This window comes from Rutidosis leptorrhynchoides, chromosome 1 (assembly GCF_046630445.1).
Source record: "Rutidosis leptorrhynchoides isolate AG116_Rl617_1_P2 chromosome 1, CSIRO_AGI_Rlap_v1, whole genome shotgun sequence".
In the NCBI taxonomy this organism is placed as follows: Eukaryota; Viridiplantae; Streptophyta; class Magnoliopsida; order Asterales; family Asteraceae; genus Rutidosis; species Rutidosis leptorrhynchoides.
The window spans coordinates 530135075-530159952 of record NC_092333.1 but is presented as its reverse complement, the minus strand read 5'-3'; positions in this window follow the sequence as shown (position 1 = coordinate 530159952).

The window sequence follows — 24878 nt, the reverse complement described above, 5'->3', positions numbered from 1 at the left end:
CTATAACAATCTTATTTCAAGTGATGATCTTACTTGAACTTGTTTTCGTGTCATGATTCTGCTTCAAGAACTTCGAGCCATCCAAGGATCCGTTGAAGCTAGATCCATTTTTCTCTTTTCCAGTAGGTTTATCCAAGGAAATTAAGGTAGTAATGATGTTCATAACATCATTCGATTCATACATATAAAGCTATCTTATTCGAAGGTTTAAACTTGTAATCACTAGAACATAGTTTAGTTAATTCTAAACTTGTTCGCAAACAAAAGTTAATCCTTCTAACTTGACTTTTAAAATCAACTAAACACATGTTCTATATCTATATGATATGCTAACTTAATGATTTAAAACCTGGAAACACGAAAAACACCGTAAAACCGGATTTACGCCGTTGTAGTAACACCGCGGGCTGTTTTGGGTTAGTTAATTAAAAACTATGATAAACTTTGATTTAAAAGTTGTAATTCTGAGAAAATGATTTTTATTATGAACATGAAACTATATCCAAAAATTATGGTTAAACTAAAAGTCGAACTATGTTTTCTAAAATGGTCATCTAGACGTCGTTCTTTCAACTGAAATGACTACCTTTACAAAAACGACTTGTAACTTATTTTTCCGACTATAAACCTATACTTTTTCTGTTTAGATTCATAAAATAGAGTTCAATATAAAACCATAGCAATTTGATTCACTCAAAACGGATTTAAAATGAAGAAGTTATGGGTAAAACAAGATTGGATAATTTTTCTCATTTTAGCTACGTGAAAATTGGTAACAAATCTATTCCAACCATAACTTAATCAACTTGTATTTTATATTATGTAATCTTGAGATACCATAGACATGTATACAATGTTTCAACCTATCATGTCGACACATCTATATATATTTCGGAACAACCATAGACACTCTATATGTGAATGTTGGAGTTAGCTATACAGGGTTGAGGTTGATTCCAAAATATATATAGTTTGAGTTATGATCAATACTGAGATACGTATACACTGGGTCGTGGATTGATTCAAGATAATATTTATCGATTTATTTCTGTACATCTAACTGTGGACAACTAGTTGTAGGTTACTAACGAGGACAGCTGACTTAATAAACTTAAAACATCAAAATATATTAAAAGTGTTGTAAATATATTTTGAACATACTTTGATATATATGTATATATTGTTATAGGTTCGTGAATCAACCAGTGGCCAAGTCTTACTTCCCGACGAAGTAAAAATCTGTGAAAGTGAGTTATAGTCCCACTTTTAAAATCTAATATTTTTGGGATGAGAATACATGCAGGTTTTATAAATGATTTACAAAATAGACACAAGTACGTGAAACTACATTCTATGGTTGAATTATCGAAATTGAATATGCCCCTTTTTATTAAGTCTGGTAATCTAAGAATTAGGGAACAGACACCCTAATTGACGCGAATCCTAAAGATAGATCTATTGGGCCTAACAAACCCCATCCAAAGTACCGGATGCTTTAGTACTTCGAAATTTATATCATATCCGAAGGGTGTCCCTGAATGATGGGGATATTCTTATATATGCATCTTGTTAATGTCGGTTACCAGGTGTTCACCATATGAATGATTTTTATCTCTATGTATGGGATGTGTATTAAAATATGAAATCTTGTGGTCTATTATTATGATTTGATATATATAGGTTAAACCTATAACTCACCAACATTTTTGTTGATGTTTTAAGCATGTTTATTCTCAGGTGATTATTAAGAGCTTCCGCTGTCGCATACTTAAATAAGGACGAGATTTGGAGTCCATGCTTGTATGATATTGTGTAAAAACTGCATTCAAGAAACTTATTTTGTTGTAACATATTTGTATTGTAAACCATTATGTAATGGTCGTGTGTAAATAGAATATTTTAGATTATCATTATTTGATAATCTACGTAAAGCTTTTTAAACCTTTATTGATGAAATAAAGGTTATGGTTTGTTTTAAAATGAATGCAGTCTTTGAAAAACGTCTCATATAGAGGTCAAAACCTCGCAACGAAATCAATTAATATGGAACGTTTTTAATAAATAAGAACGGGACATTTTATACGGGAGACAGGTCCATCATTCCTCGGCCTATCACGTTCTGCCTCCAACCCAGCAACCCTGGCAGTCAAGGCTGTTATCAGTCGCTCCATGTCGAAGAACCTTGCTTCGGTCTCGTACATATAAGTGTGTATGGATGTAACCCTTGAGTCCAACCTGTCGAGATCATCAGGATGGGGGTATGTCCTCGCAACATCACTCAAAGCATTAACATGATCAATTACATTCCTGTTTCGATTAGTATGAATCAGATCCAACTCATAAAGATTAACGGGATAGTTAGGCATCTGGTGTGGAGCAGGTGCTGGTGCATGAGCAGGTGCATTGGCATCAGCCACACTTGAATTGCTGCTATTTCCAGAATTCCGTGACATCTATCTCACAAGACAAGAACACATATAAAGCAGGTTAGCCAAACAAATAACGTTAGTCATAAAGTACTCATATAATGACTAAGTCCCGGTCGTAGTCTAGATTCACTAAAGTGTCCTAATGACCAAATCAGACACACTAATGCAAGTCCTAGTTTCCCTACGAACCGTTAGCTCTGATACCATCTTTAACACCCCGCCAAATTACCATCTGACGGCGCGTTAATCAAGGTCCCACAGTTAACAGTTACGCCCTCTATATGAGACGTTTAAAGCAATCGCATTTAATTTTATTAAAAATTGACTTCAAAACATAAGTCAATAAACTCCAAAATAGAAACACTGTTGTGATCGTAACCACAAGCCAACAATATTTAAACAGTTACAAAAGTTTTAAATGCGAAAGTAATTAATGTTCTTTAAATAATATGCTGACTCCACGGCCAGACCATGCAGCAAACACAGCGGAAGTCTACCTCTTAAGGACCTGAGAATAAAACACGCAAAAACAGGTCAACAAATAATGTTGGTGAATCTACAGGTTTAAAGTAATGTAACAGTGTCTGAAAACAGTTATCAGAAAAATAGTTTAATTTCCTTGACCACGAGATTTTACAAGTACAACTCCAAGTTGCGAAACGTTTGCATAATCTATGAGCACCTGAATACTAGCAATGACCCGAGTATAGAATCCACTATACCCGTCTTTACCTCATAAAATGTTATACACTTGTTCGAGTGTCTTAATGTTCAAAGTAAATGCACCACAGTTTTTATAGCGGGTGAGGTTGTCAACCTAACGGATCCGTCCATCTAAATTGTGCCTACACCGATGGTATTTAAAGTATTCAAGCTAGAGGCTTTTTGAACAAACTCAATATGCATATATAGTACTCATGTCAATACAAAAGCATTTGATAATGTAAGTATAACAGCATGTATTCTCATCCCTGAAAAACATGTAAAAAGCGGGACTGTAGACTCACCTTGAATAAAGCTCGGATTGAAAAGTGGACAAATAACTTGTATGGTTTAGTGCCGAGTAATGCAACCTAAGTATACGTATTCATGTTGGTCAACATATATGTCTTAAGCAACTGTGGTTTCATATTGTAAGTTATCTTATTGCTCGACTCGACGCTTTTCAAAGTAAAAGTCAACATATATTCAACTAGATCATGCAAGTCAAACAAAGTCAACCAAAGTCAAACCAAAAGTCAAACTTGGTCAAAGTAGTCAAATGAGGTCAACATCAGCAGGTTCATGTCAAATGTTGGTCAACATGTCAAACAACACGTTTTAGGTCATACATGGTCAATTTCACAATTTCAGTTTATCGTTGTGCACAAAGTTCATGTACATGTAGCAAACTAAGCATATTATCTCATAGTACAAAATTCATACAAACATGGCAAACTCCAGATCATAAGTATACTCAAAATCAATTCCAAAAAGTCTAGCCAGGGTCTCATACGATAATTAAAAGTCAGGAATCAGAAGGGATATATTTATGGTTTGCCAAGTCAGTTTCTGACAGCACACTGATTTCATTTTGGCTATAACCGGAGCTAGGGACATGAAATTGATACAAGACCAGTGGAATTGGTTCAAGGACAAGTTAAACTAACACATATCAAAAATCGAGCAATTTTTGTTTAGCCAATTTGTACAGACTAACCGATCTTTACTGATCTATCAGTTTTGGACAGTAACTAGACATGTCAACTTATCAAACTTATAACTCATGGCAATTAACATTTTCAGATGTTAACATGCAAATGAAATATGTCAAGGAACATATGAAATAACATAATCCAGAAGATCAAAGCCTCAATCAAATTCTAGTCCACTCTAGGTAATTATTTCTAGCATTAAAACAGTTTCGGTACACTTTAACGTATGAATCTTCGTTTAAACATATCGGGAGCATTACAAAAGCTTTTGATGCAATTCTTAAGTCTAACATGCATGATTTTTCACAAGAATTACAGTAGTACACTTTTCATTAGCTAATTCAATAAACACATATCTCAGAGAATTCGGATTTCAATTATAAACTAGTCAAAACTTCGATTTAGCATATCTTAAGCATACGGTAACGAAATCAAGTGAAATCAAAGCCTAAAGTTAATAGTTTTTCGAAAGCTAAACATCTAAACATGTTAAATGATCAGATCAAATGTCAGCTCTCATCAGATCCTTGAAATACAATTTGTTTTTCATGTAAACAATATCAATTGATTCAAATTAACGACTAACAACGAGTAATAACACAATCAATTGAGCACTAGACTTGACTACACTATGTAATTGAATAAAATTAGATTTAATTGAATTGGGATCAGTGTAATTATACCTCAAAACATAATTTGTGTATACTAGCGCGTAGAGAACGACGATCGGAGAAAGATTGATCAACGAGTAAGAGCAAACAAGCAAGTTTGATGGTTGATTTGTGTGTGTGTTTGAAGTGAAGAAGAAGAGAGGGAGGAGGAATGAGCTGCACTCTTGTGGATGTATGATAGAATGAGAGTGTAATAATTATCTAGACAATTATCTAGTTAGTCATTTAGTGCTTAAAACTAAAAGTCAACAAACATGAGCTTAAAACTAATAGTCAACATGCATGGGCCTAAAACTAATAGTCAACATGCATGGGCTACTCATGAGATCAATGATGATGATGTATGAGGTCATGGACATGTGGCCTCGGGCTCGGGTCTCGGCTCGTTTTGCGTAAAAGCTTGTACTCGTGGTCCGTTTCAAGTGCCGTTTAGTCGTACCGAAGGCCCGGAACGCTAAACCGATCGTTAAAACGCAATCAAACGTTTAATTTATTAAAAACCCAATAAATTAAATATTAAAAAAAAGTTAATAATTAATAAATTAATTATTAAGATAAACCCGAGCGTTTCGTTGCTCGAAAAGCAGTTATCAAAACCGTATCATTTTTATCGTATTTCTTTATCTGAAATGTTTATTCGCATTAATATCAACCCATATTAATTATTGTAACCCTCCAAGGATCAAGTATTTATTTATTACACATAAACGCATAAAATTCAAGTAATCGCCGTTAAATTAATTAACAGAAAGTTAACGGAAGTGACGGGAAAAGCAGGGTTGTTACAACGTGGCTCCTTCGAAGTTCCTAACGTCTCTAATACTCCCCCAAGGATGTGGAAGTTCTTTTCGTTTTCCTTTGCTCACTCATCAAATAAGTAACGCGTCTATTTTGTCTCTTTGAAGTTCGAGTCCAATATCGTACGTGTATTGAATTCACACGCACATCAACCATATACATATCTCCCCCACAATGATGCTTGCACGAAGAAAAAGCGTCATTGTTTAAATTGGTAGATGTAGCCGGCAAATCTCCAAAATATCGTAAACAACGCGTATGAGAAAAGCTGTGTGAATCGGAGCCTCAAAAGTAGTGGAAAAATAAGTTTTGGAGGGCCAGATTCGGTAAGGGACCAGTTCTGAATATTCTGATAAACTGCAGGGCCAAAACTGTCAAAATTGTAGCCAGGTTCGGTAAAGGACTGCCCTTGCAACATTTTGAAACCTTCCAGGGACTAAAACTGAAACTAATGAGGTTTCCAAGTCAGATTCGGTAATGGGTCTTGTGTTAGATTCGGTTAGGCCCCATAAAAGTGGAACAAGGCCATGATGAATCTAGTAGGCCCAATAGAAAATTAGATTTGGTTACATAACCAATATTGAGGCCCAATAAGCAAATTCGATTAGGCTGTACAGAAGGCCAGAAGCCCAATATTGTGTGAGAATCAAAATCATCATCACAAATCACAAGCCAAATACCGAATCAGTTTCCATGTAATCTACCGAAGCAAGAACCGAAAGTTGCCATACCGAATGTGATTCAACAGATGTTCATTGTGAGAATCCAATCTCCATAAATCAAAACAATTCGACACTGAAATTGATTGAAAGCACTTTCAAATGCAGCGACTATCATCATCAATGAAGATTTAATATCGAAACAGCAACAATAATGGATTGGGCAAATTGCCCAGAAAGGTAACATAAAAGTAATTTTTTCCCAATAAAGAGTATATCAATTTTTTCTTTGCCCATAAAGGAGTTTGATTTCAATTTAGCGCGTAAAAGGGTGCCTGATTGAAAAATGGTGCAAATTGAGGTAAAAATCGACACTTGGCTTTTTTATTTTATTTTTTTTATCCATGTGTATTTTCATGTCATTTTTTTGTAATTTTTTATTTACATGTCATATTTTTGTATTTTTTTATTTACATTTCATTTTTTTCTTTAAAATATCTTTTTGTATTGTTTGCTTTCATCAAAACATTATGAACAAATAAAACAGAGTATGAACACAATGAACAATGGAGGTTTCAAACAAAAGAGTATCTGAGTAATACTAGCTAACAAATCAAACATAACTAATTTCTTGGACAAATCCCTACTAGATACAATAAGAAACGATGAGATACAATAAAAAAAAAAAAAAAAAAAAAAAGATACAATAAGATACAAAAGACTGTCTATATACAACAATAGTCATAACACAGAATCTCATAATGTTTGGTTTACAAGCTTAACTTATCAAATTACAACTCCTATAATTACCTCAATAGATCTAAATCTTATAGCTTGAAATAAAATCACATCTTGTCGAAGAAGCCATGATCGGAGACTGTGATGGTGGCGGAAAAACCGAGGAAGATGACCGGAGAAGATGAATCGATGATGATGAACATTGAATCGATGAGTATGAAGACAATCAATTGATAATAATGAAGATGATCAATAGATGATATTATAGATCTAAGGTTTCTTCGGGCAGATCTAATGTTTTACTGAAATTAAAATATAGAAAATAGAAATAGAAAATGACTTGAAATTCTAAAAACTAAAAATGCTACTGTCATTAAATGTCAAACATGACATGGAAATACACATAGATAAAGAAATAAAATTAAAAAAGCCACATGTCAATTTTTACCTCAATTTGCACTATTTTCCAATTAAATACTTTTTTAGGCAAATCAAACACACTTATGGACAAAGAAAAAACGAAGATACCCTTTATTGAAAAAAAATAATTTTTATGTTACTTTCTAGGCAATTTGCGCTAATGGATTTGAAGCGATGAACAGTGAGCTTGAACTTGAAGATGAACATAAAATCGATTTTGAGTTTCGGTCACTTTCATAGAACAATTCCTTTATGAAAAGTGCTTGAAATCCTTCCGACAATGCTCGAAAATCATCATCTCTAACAGAAACTTCATATAACTCACGAATTTGAAGAATCAAAAATAGTTGACTTTTGCACATGAAGCTTTGACTCTGAAATTCGAAATCAATTCTTTGAATTAAGATTCGAGATTTTGCACACAGCTACACGAAGCTATTACTCACAACTCTACATTATTACTTTTGTTCAGATCGGTCGGAATTGTTCCGGAGCTCAAGACGTCATGAGTATTCGAACTAAGACGAACACGAGATGAATCATGATGAATCTGAATATGAAACTGATTTTTGATGATCATCGAGTGTTCTAATGATGATCGAAAAGACAAATCTGAGCTCAAGTTTCATTCATAACCTCTAATTTATAGATGTACAAATCGGTGTAGTGTAGCGGTTATGAAGATGAAGTTTAACAAGCCGTACTGTAGCAGCAGCAAAAGACGATTTGAATTTGATATTGATCTTCTGAGATAGGATAACGTATAGTGAATTGATCATTGTGATGTAAGATCAGATAATGATTTTTGGATTTTAAGGTGTTTGGTGAATTTGTGGTTGAATGTGTACGAGTACAGTAGCTAGAAAGAATGATGAATATGAATTTGATATTTTATGTAGTGATTTTATTTTCTGAATATAAAATGAATTCAGAAGTGTATGATAAAGGATTTGTGTTTTGGATTGGAGTTGTTGTGATTTGAAATATGAGATTCGGTAATGTGTAAAAAAAAAAATAAGATTCGGTCCGAAAATTTTTTGTGAAATTTTGTGAAAAAATTTTTGGTGATCTTCATATCTTCATTATGAAGGATTGAAGATTTGGTTTAAGGTAGGTTGAAGATGTATGTGTTTTGTATATGAAGGTGGAGGAAAAACATTCATCAATCTTCATAGGATCGCCTTCGTTTCTTTGAAGGTTAGGCTCTGAAACCAAATGATAGGTCAGATCATGTTGAGATTGGAAGATATGACAAGTTAGAATGAGATTCGGTAAGTAAGAAGAAGACTTGGTAAGAGAGAGATTCGATAAAATTTACATTCCACAGCTTCTAGAACTCAGTTACAATACAATGGCTATCTAATTAGGACTACATAGGCCTTTCAAAAAAAAAAAAAATTAGGACTACATAGGTTCCTTATATAGCCATCTTCTAAGGAACCTTCATTTAAGCATGTTTCACATTAACACTATACAACTTCGGGGTCCTAACACCTTTATTATTTCTTTGTTGGTTACTCAACTTGTCCATTTCCTTAGGGATGATAAACTAATGTAAAGATTTGCTTAATTTGCAACCTTTCGCAGAAATCTGGGAAGATTCCTTCTGCGAACTGTTTTCCGTTATCTAAGACGATTTCTGAGGAATTCCAAATCTGCAAATGATGTGTTCCCAGACGATTTTTTCGATATCTTTTCCCGTGGTTTTCTTCAACGGTTTTGCTTCGACCCATTTGGTGAAGTAGTCTACTGCTACCACTAAGAACAAAACTCCTCTCAGGGCTGCAGTTAGCGGTATGACGATATCTATTCCCCATTTGGCAAAAGGCCATGCCGAGAGTACCGAGATTAGATCTTTTTGGGCTGCTTGGGGATGTTTGCATATATCTGGCAGGACTCACATGCGTGGAGGGCAACGACTTTATCTTGGTGCATAGTTGGCAAGTAGTATCCCAGCCTCATTATCTTAGCCACAATGGATCTAGGTCCAGCATGGAAACCACATACCCATTTGTGCATTTCTTGGATGATGATAAATGCTTGGCCTGGCCCCACACGTCGCAGCCAAGGTGTTAGGAAGGACTTCCTATAAAGCCTATCATTCAACAGTTTGTACGAGGGTGCTATGATTCTGATCTTTCTGGCTTTATTTTTGTCTGCGGGTAGGAGGCCAGATTTCAGGTATTCTTTCAGTGGTTTCATCCATGTGTTGTCTTCGTCTGGAATGAGATCATTTACTTCTTTCTCTTCGATTGACCTTTGTCCTAAGGTTTCCACCAGGACTTCCTTGGCGAGGTGCTCGAAGGTTATGGAAGCAAGTTTACTTAAAGCGTCGGCTTTCTTGTTTTGGCTTCGCCTCACATGCTCAATCACGAAGCTTCTGAACTACTCAGCTAGTTCCCTTACTCTTGATAAATACTTTCGTATTGTAGGATGTCTCGCTTCAAATGTTCCGGATACTTAATTGGCAACGAGCTGTGAGTCGACGTAGGCTTTTATGTGCCTAATATTCATTTCTTTGGCGAGTCTCAATCCGGCGAGTAGTGCTTTGTATTCTACTTCGTTGTTAGTGGTGCTGAATTCGAAGCGTAATGTGTAGGTATATTCTTTTCCTTCAGGACTTACCAACATGAGACCGGCCCCTGATCCTTCGGAGCTAGAAGCTCTGTCAGTGAATAATTTCCACTCTTCTAGTTCATTTGCTGGAGTGATAACTTGAATCGAAGTTGTTCCCGTTTCTTCGCCTGTTATTTCCGCGATGAAGTCAGTCAACACCTGCCCCTTGATTGAGTGCCTTATCTAGAATTCGATTTCATGTTCCCCTAGCTCGATGGCCCATTTAGCCATTCTGCCCGATTTCTCGGGTTTCATGAGCACTTGCTTGATTTGCTTATCCGTCAAGACAATGATCGAATGTGCTTCGAAATATCTTCGGAGTTTACGTGCTGTGTGCACTAGTGCTAGTGTAAGCTTTTCGAGCTCCGAATAGTTGATCTCAGCCCCTTGTAATGTCCTACTGACGAAGTATATCGGAATCTGACAGCGTGTTCTTTCTGCCACCAACACAGCGCTGATGCTTTCTTTAGAAGATGTCAGGTATACATACAGAGTTTCTCCTTGTACCAGGGAGGTGAGAGTTGGGAGGTTAGAGATATGTGCTTTCATTTCGTTGAAAGCTTGATCGGTTTCCGCTATCCATGTGATCTTTTTCTTTCCCAAGCATTCCTTCAGTATCTTGAAAAAGGGTAACTGCCTTTCTGCTCCTTTTGACAAGAAGCGGCTGAGCGATGCCAGCTTTCCGTTCAGGCTTTGAATCTTTTTTAGGGTTGTCGGAGCTTTGAGTTCTTTGATTTTGTTGACCTTCTCCGGGTTAGCTTGAATCCCCTTTTGTGTGATATAATACCCGAGAAACTTTCCTTCTTCCAATCCGAAGGAACATTATTTAGGGTTCAACTTAATGTTTATGGCCCGAAGGGTATCGAACGTTTCCTGAATATCTGCCAGAAATTGGTTTCTTCGATACTTTTGATTACCATGTCATCAACGTAGGCTTCCAGGTTCCTCCCAAGATGTTTGTGGAATGCCTTGTCTACAAGCCTTTGGTATGTGTTCCCAGCATTTTTCAGACCAAAGGGCATCTTTTGATAGCATAAAATACCCTTGCTAGTGTAGAAAGATGTTTTTTCTTTGTCCTCCTCAGCCATCTGAATTTGGTGGTACCCTTTGTAGGCATCCAAAAAAACACTTCAGTTTGAACGCGTTTAGAGACTCAACTTTCCAATCTATTTCTGGAAGTGGGTAGCAATCCTTCGGGCAAGCTTTATTGATATTGGTAAAGTCAACGCACATTCGCTATCCTCTGTCTGACTTTTTTACCATAACCGGATTGGCGACCCATGTTGGATATTCCGCTTCCCTGATGATCCCTGCTTTGAGTAGCTCATCTACTTCCTTGCAGGCCGCTTCATCTATTTCTGAGGCCAAGTTTCTCTTCTTTTGATGGATTGGCTCCAGGTGTTTATGTTCATTGAGCCGATGCTCGGTGACGATTTCTTTCCCTTGGATGTTGAGAACCCTTGGTATTCCTGCCATGTCTCCGTATTCCCATGCAGAGATATCTAAGTTGGCTTGGAGAAGCTTTCGTAACTTGGTTTTTAATTCCGGAGATAATTGCTTTCCAATAGTGATTTGTTGTTCAGGGAACATAGGGTTGATTGACACCTTCTCTTCCTGAGGTAATTCTTCGTTCTCTTCGAATATGCATTCTCCGGGGCCCTATATCGTATCTATTATAGCCATGACTACTTTGCTTCGGTCATATGTTGAGGTTAAAGTTGCTATCCCTTCGGCCGTGTGGAATTTAACCAACTGATGTACCGTTGATATGATGATCCCCATTTTCATCATTGAGATTCTCCCTAGAAGAATATTATGTTGAGAGCTGGATCGTACCACCATGAAGTCTAGTGTTTCCATTCTTGTCATTGGTGGATTACCAATGATGAAATCAAGGTCAATCTCTTCGATCGGCCATCACCTTTCTCCGGAAAAACCCACCAATGGCACTCTTGGTGGCATCAAGCGAGCTTTGATTCCGGGGCTAAGTTGTTCAAAGCAATGCTCATACATAATATCACAGGATTTTCCACTATCGAGATAGACCCTATGCACTTCTCTGCTAAAGATTTACCCATTGATGGTGACGGGCAAATCTGACGGGGTGATGGTGTCTAATGCTGGGAAAGATATTTCTTCCCACTCGATGACATGGTTAGGTCTCTCCCTCTTGTAGCATCTTTGTGACTCTACAACGAAGAAACTATCAATAGCTAAGATTGCCTTGCCCAAGATCGGCTTCTTATCTTCGATAACCGGCTCTGTGACCTTGGGCGTCTTCGGGTTTCGTATTCCTTTACCAGGTGCGATAACTTTCTAGATCGTACAGCTTCTTCAATTGCTATCCTTAGCTGGATGCATTCATTAGTCTCATGTCCGTAGTCATTGTGAAAGTCACAAAACTTGCTCGTGTCCTTTTGTTTTCCCTTATTAAACAACTTTGGTGGAGATTTGAATCCTTGGGCAGCCTTTTCTGTGGAGAGGATCTCCTTGGGTGTTTTAATAAGTGTTCCCAAGATCCCGGCGTGAGGCTCCCTTTGGTAGGGAGCGTATCTCCCTTTATAATCTCTTCTTCCGTGTTTCTCTTCACAATGGCTTAATCTTTCTCTTCGTTTGACGATTGGTTGGTCGTCATATGCGAAGGTTCATGCGGTCTCTTTTGCGTCTAGCCAAACGTAAGCCTTATCGATCAAGGCTTCGTAGCTGTTGGGTAGATCTCGAGTGAGGTGTTCTACCAGCGCCCGTGCTTTACACCCATATAATAGTCCCAATATCCTCTGTGTTTCTAGTAGCCTGGGGATTTGTTGAGTTTCGTATGTGTATCTTCCAAGAAAAACTCGGGTTCCTTCGCCATCTTTTTGCCTGATACTGTGTGCTGCCACGTGATTCTTCTTATGGCGCTTATGTTGACTCACCTTCGATTTGAATTGTCTCTTTAGTTCATCGAATCTAGAGATTGAGTCTCTAGACAATGAGTCGAACCAGATCCTGGCATCGCTCTTTAGCATGTACGAGAAGGCGTGGCACGCTACTGCTTGGTTCCATCGATACATTCGAGGTGCTCCTTCGAAGATTTTTAGATAATCGTCTGGATCTTCTTTTCCTTCGTAATACCCTAAGTGCGAAGGTATCTTCATCCCGGTTGGGAGTGGTTCGTTTTGCACGCTTGCTACGAAGGGCGTCTTCTGAATTTTCCAGAAATTATCAACGTCTAGGTTAGCAACTGGGTGGTGGTTGTTTCCCGCGGCGTTAGTGGCGTTCTGTTGACCGGCCCCTAGATTCCCCGTCGTTTGGAGTGGAGGGAATACCCATAGCCCTCCATTCCAAGCGGATACTTGGGATCCTGAGAGTATCGGCGTATTCTGCTGAGTCGGGGTCAAGTTAACGTAAGGCATATTTAGAGGATACCATGGAAATGGGCCCCTTAGGGTGTAGGGAGAAACAACGGGACCTCCGTTATTATTTGGGGTGATTGTAGTACCTCCATTGATGTTGGGAGTGATTATAGGACCTCCGTTACCACCCAGAGTGGTTGAAGGGCCTCCGTTGTTATCTTGAGGTGTAGATTCGTGTGCCGCAGGGGTTTTCAGTTGGGGCTCTCTTCTAGACGGAGGTTCCATCTCTATTTCTGCGTCGAACTCCTCACTTTTGTAAGTAAGGGCTCGTTTACTTTTCAAATGACCTTCAGCCCTCAACTTTTTGATAACTTCTCTGATGCTATCGTAATTTTGGAGGACAAAGGTTTTATCAAGTAAAAGGTCGCGGATCTAAATCGCTTCGATTAGTGACTATTGGCATGACGGGAGTGACTGGGGTTTGTGCATCCTCTTCAGCTTGATTATTGGATTGTGGTAAGGAAAACCCTAGGGGTGAAACAGGATCAACCATAGCGACCAAGTGTTAAAACAAAGTATGATTTTGTGTGTTTATATAACAACCCGACTTTTTCTGTTACTATCGTTACTTGTCCGTTAAGTATTTAACGGTGTTTACTTAGAACGTTATGTGTGTAACAGATTTTAATGCATACTTGATCCTATTGGATTACTTGAATTAATATGTTATATTAATTTATGAACTTATCAGCTCTATTTTTGAGTCAACAGCAAGCGTCGATTTATTGGCGTCTTGACTGCCGTTTAGAGCCTAAATTGAATTCCAGGCAGGATTTAAAACCCGTGGAAATTTAATTCTACCATTTTCATGGCGTCTCAATTTTATTTTTAATTTTATTTTACTTTTTTTTAAAAAAAATTTCCTACTAATTGGCCGGAGGTCCACTTGGAAGCAATCTCTTTATCCGTCGAATAGAGAGAGGGATGACTTTCTCTACTTTTGAGAGTGTTTCACTCTGGGTGGAGAAATGACTTGTTTTTATTCTAGGATAGGGGAAGGATTGTCTACATCTCACCTCCCCCATACACCACTCATGTGGTATTGGGTTTTGTTGTTGTTGTTGTTGTTGTTGTTGATTAATTTATGAACTTGTTTTGGATAGCGAAATAACTAGAAAACGTTACGATTAAGTTAATCGCCTAGAAAGCTTTTCAGTTTACGGAACTCAAAAAAGCGAGAAAATAATTATTTTTAATAATTATAGACTTTACGAAGAAATTATTTAATTTATAATTTATTTAATGAATTAAACCCAGTGATTTCGTTTCAACGACTAGTTAACGTTCCAGAGACCCGGTACGGTTAATGGCACTCGAAACGGACCACGCGCGTACGAGCTAGTAGACAAAACGAGCCCAATGACCCCCCTAGAAGGGCCATCAGCCGAACCCCCCCAGTGGACTCCTTACTTTGTTGTTTTGGACTTATGGATGATTACTAGTGGCCCTTTAGTGAGATTAGGCCCTAAAACCCGTCATATAAATAGCAAGTAAACTCCACAACCCCTCATTCTTCTCTTTTTTGGCCGATTGTTTCCCCTTCCCTCCCCCTTGTGCTAGTCGACATCATCACACACACACACACACACAATCATCAAAACTTGAAATTAAAAGAAATCATCAACACAAACGTTGTTCTATGCATCATTCTCTACGCATACTGTGACGCCCCGTACAAAATCAACATGTACAGATCATCAACAACAGGATCATTACAAGGTCAAACACTATATACTATTTTAAAATAAGTTTGCATTCATAAGAAAGGGTGACGTCTTAACCAACATCAAAAGTTTTACAACCAATAGTAGGCTTCTATGAATAGAAGCAATTAACAAAAGTACGAGACCCAATGGTCATTACAAATTCAATGTTCAAAAGTAACATAGTTTGTGAATGCAAAGTAAACGTTTCATGCAGAGACATCTCTAACAAAAGCAGCGGGAGTCTACACAGCAAGACTACTACAGCGGAAGCATCAAACCTCTAAGCACCTGAGAAAACATGCTTAAGAATGTCAACACGAATGTTGGTGAGCTATAGTTTAAATGTAACAGTAATGTAAGGTAGGCCACGGGATTTTGTATTTCAAAATAGTATGAAAAGTATATGTTCAACCGTGGGCACTTGGTAACTAACTTAACGTAAATATCACCCCCTAAAAGTACACTTGGCGAGTGCGTAAGTTTACGAAGTATTAAACACCCGTTAAATGCTAGCGCGACTAGCCCGAGTGGGGATGTCAAACCCTATGGATCCATATCTAAGATTCGCGTTCACCAGTTCAAAAACCAATGACTAAACGTTACCGAGCTAAGGGGAAAGTTTATGCCGTTGTATAACCCACACATATATAAAGTTTAGGTACTCGTGCCTAGTATGTAAAATGTAAAAAGCGCATGTATTCTCAGTCCCAAAATAGTTAAATTAAAAAGGGATGCTATAACTCACAGTGAAAAGTAGTTAAGTCGATACGAGATAAGTAAGCAAGTAGTTGGTCCGAAAGGTCCTCAACCTAAGTCAAAAGTTACTAAGTCAGTAAATCGATCCCAAAGGTTTAAAAGTATGTAAATTAGGTCTTAAGTATCATCATCATTCATCATAAGTAAAAAAGGGTAAAGTAAGTTTCAATCAAGAATAGAGATCGAAACAAAGGCTGACTTTGATCAGCTGCTATGACCTCTATGTAAGTCAAAAAGATGCGTAATCAGTGGCTATGGCTCCTTATGTAAGTCCCCTAGTTGCTGACCAAATTCCAGAACCAAAATCGTCTTTGTTTGACCTTGGCGACGGTTTAAGCGCGAGTAGGTCAGAAATTTCAGCACAACGTTACAAAGGTGTAGTGACTTTCGGAAGGCTATAAATCCTAAACCGTAAATCGGATTAAGATGAGTATTAAACGAAAAGTCATCTACTCGAACCAAAAATTCTGGAAATTAACTTTTACAGTAGCCCAGGTGATTTATCAGACCTCAAAAATAGTAAGCAAAGTGCTCCGGTGGATTCTTGGTGCTTGATGCTCATCACGGTTCTCATCCTTGATGCTTGTAGCTTCAAGTGTACAACTCGTTGATGTGTTTGCATCACCTTAACCAAGTTTTGACCATCATGACACTAGTGTATGTCTAAGATAAATAGAACAACTCATTTAAGGGTTGTAAGGAGGTTGATGAACCAAAGTTACATCAAGATCTTAGATCCGATACAAACATGAGTTCTAATAGTAATATTAAGCTATAAACTTGAATGTAAACTAAATAAACAAGATCTTAAGTTGTAGAACTTAGATCTTAGTTAGATCTTGAAGATCCTAGACTAAAAATTCTAGATCTAGTGTTCTTAAGTTAAACCCCAAGTTATAGAACTTGGATCTTCACTTTAATGAAACCATAAGTTATGAAACTTAGATTTTTATCTTGTAGAATGTATATAAGCTTATAAGCTTTTGTTTTAGACAAAATTGGAAGACCATAAGCTATAGAAACTTAGATCCAACATAAGCGTATGAAGTTATAACTAAAAAGTTTAACTTCCATGTTCTTGAACTTACAAAGTTTAAACTTTAGTTTCAAGAAAAATGAGATCAAGTTTAACTAGTAATACTTGACCAAAAAAATACATCACGAATTGAAATACAAAAAAATAAAAAAAAAATAAACTAAAGTTATAAGTAACAAGTTTATGTTTGTTTCATACTTAAGGAGATTCAAGTCAAAGCTTGTATCTTAAGACAATAAACCTTAAGTTTCCAAAACATGAACACAAGTAAGATCTTAAAGCTTATGAACTTTAGATCTTTATAATGTTTCAAGTGTAGAACCATAAGCTAACAAACTTAGATCCTTGTTCTTGATTCCTCATCAAACAAAGGATGGAAGAAGCAATATTACATGAAGATACAAACTATAAAGTTTGATCTTTAACAACAAACAACAACAAGTATGATGATGATGAACTTGGCGGTTTTTAAAGGAAGGAAAAAGGAAGAAAATAAAGTTTTTACTTACAATTTAGAGAGAAACGTTTGGAGTAAAAGTAGTGTAAGAAGGTATGTGTAAAATGAAGTTCAAACTAGCATATAAGTAACAAAAAAAAAAAAAAAATTGGAACTCACTCCCCTAGCCAAAAGGCCGACGGTTTGGAGCTCCAAATGGGGAAGTCAAAATGGTTCTTTCATGTGTGGAAGAGTGGTGTTTGCTAGAAAAGTGTATAAGTTAAATACATGGGAAAGAGGTGCATGCATGCTTGAAACATCTTTGTCTCCTCACTTAACTAATTAATCTTGTTTATCCTTAATGAATCATTAGCATAATAATGAGCTCACTAGTTAGTCCATTAAGTAATGTAGGGTGGGCCTTGATAGCCCAAGTCCAATAATAAAAGCCCATGTATAAGTATGCAACAAATTAGTAAAAAGCCCAAGTAATTAACTACTTACATTCGTTAATTAGGAATAATTAATAATAATTAATTATGAATGTAAATAATATTCAAAATATTATTCGTGAAAAGCGCGCGTCGAAAAGAAGAGTCGGGACGTTGGAAAGTCAATTACGGTGACAAGGAGAATGTATAAGAATACATTTATTAAAACGCAAGTATTAATAATAAATATTAATAATATAAGTCGGAAAATTCAGGGTCGTTACATTACCCAACTGTTAAAGAAAATTTCGTCCCGAAATTTTAAGCTGAGGTAGATGGAGGAGTTGGGAAAAGGTGAGGATACTTCTGCATCATTTGATCCTCTCATTCCCAGGTAAACTCATGTCCTCATTTGGAATTCCACCGAACTCGGACGGGGAATCTTGTTGCGTTTCAAAGTTTTGACCTCACGGTCCATAATTTCGACAGGTTCTTCCACGAAGTGGAGTTTGTCATCAATCGTAAGTTCCTCCAGTGGTATGACAAGTTCCGGTTCAGCAAGACACCTCTTCAAATTCGATACGTGGAAGGTAGGATGAACTGAGCTCAATTGAGTAGGAAGATCCAAACGGTAAGCAACGGGTCCAACACGCTCCAAGATTACACCTTTCCAAGGTGCGACTTTCAACATTACACGGTCACCCACGTTGAATTCGAAGTCTTTACATTTAAGGTCGGCATAACTCTTTTGGTGATCACGGGCCGTCTTAAGTCTCGCTTGAATTTGGACGATCTTCTTGGTGGTTTCATGGACTAACTCGGGTCCGGTGATTTACTTTTCGCCTACTTCGGCCCAACAAATAGGAGAACGGCATTTGTGGCCATACAACGCTTCGAAAGATGCTGCGTTAATACTCGAATGATAACTGTTGTTGTAAGAGAATTTGGCTAGTGGCAAATGCCTTGGGCTTTCTGAAATCAATGACACAAGCACGCAACATGTCCTCCAAAGTCTGAATCATGCGTTCGCTTTGTCCATCAGTCTGCGGGTGATACGCAGTACTCATGTCGAGACGGGTCCCCAAGGCTTCTTGCAAAGAACGTCAAAATCTGGAAGCAAAATGGGTATCGCGATCTGAGATGATCGATAAGGGCACACCATGACGAAATACAACCTCTTTTATGTATAGTTGAGCGAGTCTCTCCATCGTAGTCGTTTCCTTCATGGCTAAGAAGTGTGCTGATTTGGTAAGACAGTCAACGATAACCCAGATGGTATCATGTCCGCCCACCGTCTTTGGTAGTTTTGTAATGAAGTCCATTGTTATCCTTTCCCACTTCCATTGCGGGATTTCCGGTTGCTGAAGTAACCCAGAGGGCCTCTGATGTTCGGCCTTAACTTTCGAGCAAGTCAAACACTTCCCAACATAAGTTGCAACATCCTTCTTAAGATTTGGCCACCAATACTGTTCCTTGAGATCATGGTACATTTTACCGGCTCCTGGAAGAATCGAATATCTCGACTTGTGGGCTTCATCTAGTATAAGGCTCCGTAGATCTCCATAACGAGGTACCCAAATTCTTTCGATGAAGTATCGGAGTCCAGTCTCCTTAACCTCGAATCGAGAGACGAGAATGTTCAAGTGTTCATGAGATATATTCTCCTCTTTGAGAGCCTCATCTTGGGCTACTCGGATCTGGCTATTGAGATTCGAATGAGTGGTGATGTTCAAGGCACGGACACGAAGAGGTACCGTTCTCTCCTTTTGGCTCAAGGCATCGGCTACAACATTTGCCATGCCAGGATGGTAACGAAGTTCACAATCATAGTTGTTCAGCGTCTCGATCCATTTTCGTTGTCTCATGTTCAGTTGTTTCTGATCGAATATGTGTTGGAGGCTTTTGTGGTCGGTGAAGATAGTACTTTTAGTTCCATAAAGATAGTGTCTCCACAGTTTGAGCGCAAAGACAACGGCTCCAAGTTCGAGATCGTGAGTAGTGTAGTTTCACTCGTGAATATTCAGTTAACGAGAAGCATAAGCAATGACCTTCGCTCTTTGCATCAATACGCAACCAAAACCATTTTTCGAGGCATCGCAATATACGACGAAATCGTCACTGCCTTCAGGAAGTGATAAGATAGGTGCAGTGGTTAACTTCTGCTTCAGGGTTTGAAATGCTGATTCTTGTTCGGTTTCCTAAACGAACTTCTTCCCTTTGTGAGTCAGCGTGGTCAAAGGACGCGCAATCAGAGAGAAACCTTCAATAAATCTTCGGTAGTAACCGGCGAGGACTAAAAATTGGCGGATATGAGTTGGAGTAGTGGGGGTTTCCCACTTGCTGATAGCTTCGATCTTTACGGGATCAACTTTGATACCCTGGTCGCTCACAATATGACCCAGAAATTAGACTTCCTTCAACCAAAACTCACACTTGGAGAATTTGGCATAAAGTTGCTCTTGTCTCAAGAGTTCAAGCACTAGTCGAAGATGCTGCTCATGTTCCTCTTCACTTTTGGAGTGGATGAGGATATCATCTATGAAGACGATAACGAACTTATCCAGGTATGGCTTGCATACACGATTCATGAGGTCCATAAATATGGCAGGTGCGTTGGTTAATCTGAATGGTATTACGAGAAACTCATAGTGACCATAACGGGTTCTGAATGCAGTTTTCATCACATCACTCTCCTTCACCCTCAACTGGTGATAACCGGATCGCAAATCGATCTTAGAGTAAATGCTTGATCCTTGCATCTGATCGAAAAGATCGTCAATTCGGGGAAGGGGATATCGATTCTTGATCGTCAATTTGTTGAGCTCGCGGTAGTCGATACACATGCGGAATGATCCGTCCTTCTTCTTCACAAACAAAACAAGAGCGCCCCAAGGTGAAGAACTTGGTTGGATAAATCCACAGTCTAGCAGTTCTTGTAGTTGACTCTGCAACTCTTGCATTTCGGAAGGTGCGAGTCGATAAGGTGCGCGAGCTACAGGTGCAGCTCCTGGCACTAAATCGATCTGAAACTCCACTGCCCTTGATGGTGGTAATCCAGGCAATTCTTCTGGAAAGACATCGGGAAATTCATTCACAATTCGCACATCATCCACACTCTTCACCTCGGTTTCTAATGTTTTCACATGTGCTAAAACAGCAAGACGTCCTTTCTTCATGATCTTTTATGCTTTCACGCAACTAATGAGGTTCAGCTTTGAGTTACATCTCTCTCCATAAATAATCAGTGGCTCACCATCTCCGTGTGGTATACGAAGAGCTTTATCTCCACAGATAATGTCAGCCCTTACCTTAGTCAACCAGTCCATACCGACAACCACATCAAAGCTTCCCAATTTGATGGGTATCAAGTCAATCTCGAAATCCACACCAGCTATGTTGATAATACCTCCTCGGCTAATTTGGTCAACTTTCTCAAGTTTTTCATTGGCTACCTCAACAAGCATACTCTCCTTTAAAGGAACTAACGGTCAATTTATCTTAGAGCAAAAGTGTCTACATACATAACTCCTATCGGCACCAGTATCAAACAGGACAGAACCTAATAGATTGTTGATAGTGAATATACCTGTAACTAAGTCGGGGTTCTCACGGGCATCCCTTGCGTTTACGTTGAAAGCTCTTCCACGCGCTGGCCCGCCGTCCTTTCTCTTGTTGGTACATTCATTCGTGAAGTGGCTCTGTTGTCTACACTCATAGCACTTCCTTGGTCCAGTAGGGTTTGTCTTCGCAGTTGGGGTGGTGATCTTGCAGTCTTTGCCAATGTGCCGAGTCCTCTTACACTTTTCACATACCACGTTGAAGTACTCGGTATGATGCTTATAGCATCTCCTGTACTGCGGAAGACTACCCCTGTATTTAGGGTTCGAGCTAGGGTTCGGGTTGTGGTTCCTCCCGTAGTTGTTTCCCTTGAAACCCTCATGCCTCTTAGCTGGGTTTTGATCAAAGACCCTTCCCTTGTTGCTGTCCCACTTACGTTTCTCATTACTAGCTCTCGATTCGGATTTAGCCTTTTCTGGTTCCTTGCTGGTAATTTGGTTCATCAGGGTGTGCGCCATGTGCATAGCTTCCGGGACATTGGTTGGTTTAGAAGAGGTGACATTTCCCTGAATGGTCTTGGGAAGTCCCCACAAATACCGTTCCATTCGCTTAAATTCTGGGGTAACCATCGTGGGGAACATCAGAGCTAATTCCAGGTACCTTCGGTTATAACCATCCAGATCGGTTCCCACAATCTTCAACTCCCAAAACTCAGCTTCCATTTTCTGAATCTCTGTTCTGGGGCAGTACTTCTCGATCATGGCCCGATTAAATTCCTCCCACGGGGTAGCATAAGCCTCATCAATACCCTTAGCCTGAGCAAGTGTGTTCCACCAGGTTAAAGCGTCATCCGATAGTGTACAGGAGGCATACTTAGTTTTGTTCATTTCTGAGCAGTTACTCACACGGAACACAACTTCTAATTTCTCAAACCATCTCGTCAGCCCAACTGGCCCCTCAGTACCACTGAAATTGTGGGGCTTACAGCTCTGAAATTCCTTATAAGTGCACCCGTTACGAATGTGCTAGTTAACTGGTGGAGCTTGGGGGTTGATATCCGCTATAGCTACGGCTACTCGTTCGGCTATCATCTCCTCAATCTGTGCTGCTGTGGGTGATTCCCTAATTCTTCCGTTTGCCATTGATCTTCTAAACAAAAATTTTGACTTAAGTCAAAATCCAGCATTCAATAAATAATAATACGGTATATGGTAACCAACATGGAATCAACACAACACATTTTAATTAAGTAATGCAACTAGATACAGATACCACCAAATCATCATACAGTAACGTAAATAGAACGCCGTACAAAAAGTAAACAACACTAAGTTCCATTCATTAATAAGAAAGTTGCATACATCCGCATAAGGTTCGTACAATACATGAGTAAAACATGAAACTACAAACGAAATTACATAATGAAATCTAATATAATAGCCCTATGGTGACGGTGGGTAAAGGATGTCCATTATGTGGGACATCTGGTCCTCGAGCTCAGTTACCCGATCACGGAGGATATGCACTTCCCTCGTCAGTTCCTCGACGACGGGGGATGCTGGTGGGGCAGGTGGTGCGGATGGTGCAGGTGGTGCCGGTGGTGCAGACGGTCCAGCACCAGAAGTAGATGGTGCATAACGGGAAACCTTACGCACGAATGGATCGGCAGGGTAAGGCACAGCCCGCTTACGGGCGGTAACCTTAACCAACTATCCACGTGCGTCTAAGAATGGTCTACCTCCATTAACCCCTGGAATAACAGTACCATCGAAACGATACCGCTTCTTCGGCGGGGTAGAGGGCGGCTACACGGGTGCCTCCTCAGGGTCCTCGCTAGAATCCTCATCGGAATCCTTGTCGCTGGAGTCATCGGATGATGAGTCATTGGATGATGAGTCATCTGAATCATCTGAAGGTGGATGTGCTCGGCCGGTGGTCATAAGTCGGTATCTGCCAGGCGGGATCGGCACGACACATCCATCAGGAAGGCGTCTAGCCCAATGTCCATGCTCATTATGGAAAGGACCGTCCCCATTTTCCCCTAGAATCACAGCACCACCGGAATCGTGCTGTGGCTCTGGGAGTCCTGGGCTGGGTGGAGCTGGAATATCCTCTGGATCCTCGTCTCCGTCTGAGATAACCATCGAGTCAGGTGCGTGGCTACTGTCCCCAAAGGACGAATCGCCAGAGTCGCTGGAGGGTAGAGATGACGGGATCTGTGAGTCAGCAACCATGGTAGGCGAGGTGGCAGATGAATCTGAGTCGCTCTCCAAATCAATGATAATGGGCAGGATATTCGACATCCGAACAAGGAAAAATAACTTTTTCCATGTCAGTAAGTCATATAGCAAGCACGTATTAGGCAAAGTAACTATGACAGTCTAGATCATCTATAGCAGTAAATATCATGGCAATAATAACAAATCCTACAGAAGTATCATGCAATCGAAAGCAGATAGCATCATGCAGTAGTGAAAGCAAGTAGCAGTATATGACATATAGCAGTAAAAGTAAGCAGCAGCATGCAACAAGTTCCGCAGAAACAAGCAAACTAGCAAGTTGTAGATTAGTCCTATTAGTGAATCCTACTCGGTCCGGTCTAGACTCACTAATGCAACCTAATTCCCTACAATCAATGCTCTGATACCAAATGTGACACCCCGTACAAAATCAATGTGCACGGATCATCAACAACAGGATCATTACAAGGTCAAACACTATATGCTGTTTTAAAATAAGTTTGCATTCATAAGAAAGGGTGACGTCTTAACCAACATCAAAAGTTTTACAACCAATAGTAGGCTTCTACGAATAGAAGCTAATTAACATAAGTACGAGACCCAATGGTCATTACAAATTCATTGTTCAAAAGTAACATAGTTTGTGAATGCAAAGTAAACGTTTCATGCAGAGACATCTCTAACAAAAGCAGCGGGAGTCTACACAGCAAGACTACTACAGCGGAAGTGTCAAACCTCTAAGCACCTGAGAAATAAGCTTAAGAATGTCAACATGAATGTTGGTGAGCTATAGTTTAAATGTAACAGTAATGTAAGGTAGGCCACGGGATTTCGTATTTCAAAATAGTATGAAAAGTATATGTTCAACCGTGGGCACTTGGTAACTAACTTAACGTAAATATCACCCCCTAAAAGTACACTTGGCGAGTGCATAAGTTTATGAAGTATTAAACACCCATTAAATGCTAGCGCGACAAGCCCGAGTAGGGATGTCAAACCCTATGGATCCATATCTAAGATTCGCGTTCACCGGTTCAAAAATCAATGACTAAACGTTACCGAGCTAAGGGGAAAGTTTATGCCGTTGTATAACCCACACATATATAAAGTTTAAGTACTCGTGCCTAGTATGTAAAACGTAAAAATCGCATGTATTCTCAGTCCCAAAATAGTTAAAGTAAAAAAGGGATGCTATAACTCACAGTGAAAAGTAGTTAAGTCGATACGAGATAAGTAAGCAAGTAGTTGGTTCGAAAGGTCCTCAACCTAAGTCAAAAGTTACTAAGTCAGTAAAT